This window comes from Hipposideros armiger, unplaced genomic scaffold (assembly GCF_001890085.2).
Source record: "Hipposideros armiger isolate ML-2016 unplaced genomic scaffold, ASM189008v1 scaffold_202, whole genome shotgun sequence".
Taxonomy (NCBI): Eukaryota; Metazoa; Chordata; class Mammalia; order Chiroptera; family Hipposideridae; genus Hipposideros; species Hipposideros armiger.
In genome coordinates this window covers 1,289,069-1,290,977 of record NW_017731552.1, presented here as the reverse complement: position 1 = coordinate 1,290,977, position 1,909 = coordinate 1,289,069, and positions in this window count along the sequence as shown.

Sequence of the window (1,909 nt, the reverse complement as noted above, 5' to 3'; positions counted from 1 at the left end):
TGAGGGCGAGCTGTGAACTTCCTGCCACCCTCCTCCAGGTCAGGGCTCAGACAGTCAGGAGCCCAGGGCGGGGGAGGGAGCAGCCGGGCCTGACCTTGCCCTGGTCCAGGGCATGAAAGACCCATTCATGGCCGCTGAAGCCTGCTTGGGTGGCAGCTGAGCTGTTCGCCGGGATGGGGCCTCTCACAAGTCCTTGTTCAGGCAGGTCCCTCTGCCTAGTATACGCTCCCCCCCCCACCACCACCACCACCATGTGTTTTGCCAAATCTATCTATGGTCCTTCTATGGTCCCCAAATCACCTTCTCATGGTCCTCCTGGGCTCCCATCCAATCACAGTGCCCTTATCCATCTCAGCTTTCGTTCCTTTATCTGCCCTGCTAGACTGAAGGCAAGGAGCTGGTTTGTCTTGTTGACTGCTCAGTCCAGTACCCAGCACACTGTAGGTGCTCTATAAATGTTTGTTTAAGAAATAGGTTGCAGGTCAGGGAGGGCATGCCAGGGGGTGGGCATACTATGGGTAATGGTGTGGAGGTAGGAGGAGTGTGCAGAGACTGGCTGCTACCCTGAGGCTCTGAGTCTTAGCCCCCTCCCTTGTTGGCAGACCTTGTCTCCCCAGGTGGGCAGGACACAGGGAGTGGGGCTGGACATAGGCAGGTGCTGGCTGATTTGCCTGGGACTCTGGCTTAGCAGGAAAATAGGTCAGGGCAAAACCACTGGCAGGAAGGCCTGGCTGCTGGTGGAGGTTTGTGGTCTCAGGGATGGCCCTCGGGGATGGCAGATGCCAGGGCCCTGAAAAAACCGGGTTGCCCAGGACCCAGTGTGTCCTAAGGAGCAGGGTTCAAGTTCTGACACCCATGTCTCCACTTTGTGCGTGGCCACTGGGAAGCCACACAGTCTGTCTGACCTTTCAGACTGCTGGGAGCCATGGATGGGATACAGTGGGTAAGGTACACATAGAAAGCACTTTATAACTCTCAGCAAGAGGACGAATTTTCTCTTGCCATCTGCCTGTGACCTCAGACCAGCATCTTGGCCTCTCCATGCCTCAGTTTCTCATATATGGGCGTCTCATGGACTGAATGTGGTGACTTATACATCAAACGTTCAGAAGTGGCCCCAGCACACAGTAAATGTGCAAGACATATTACTAGATACATAATAAAATGTTTATTGTGTGCTTATGATATACGGGAGATGCTGGAGAGACCAGGACAGCAAGAGACCCAGTGGGGGAGACACACATGGTCACACCCACATGGGGAGGTGCTGTGGACAGAGAGGGACATTGAGGCCCTGAGGGGCTCCTGCTGTCCTCAGGTCACAGAGGGTCAGGGAGGTTACAGGGAGGTCTCTAAAACCAGAAGACCACTTTGTCCTGGAGTCCCAAAGACAGGGGGCAGGAGTGCTCCCCATGGGCCCCAGGGACTGCAGACCCCTAGGCACCCCTTTCCAGGCCAGGCCCCCCAGGGTGCTGGGACAGAGGACAGCCTGTGTGCCATGAGCTGGCTCAGGTTCAAATCTAGGTCTGCCACTTTCTTACTGGGTGACCTTGGACAAGACGCCTTCCTGTGCCTCAGTTTCCTTACATGTCTGCTGAATGTTAAATATGTTTGTGGGTCGAATAAATAACCTCATATGAACGGGGCCATGTAGACCACGGGGAGGGTTTCCTGACACCAGCCTGTCATCTACAGGGGTCTGATTATGGATGTATCCTGGGGATGCAAGATTGGCCAGAGTAGACCGGAGCAGTTAGTGCTGGGGGCAGCGCGCAATTAGGCCCCCTACCTGGACAAAAGCAGGGTGTCTTCTCTTGGGTTGTTCCCCCACCCCCGCCCCCGCCACTCACATACACAAACCTGTATTCACCCAGAACCAACAAGAACCAGCAAAGATGAACCAACAAGA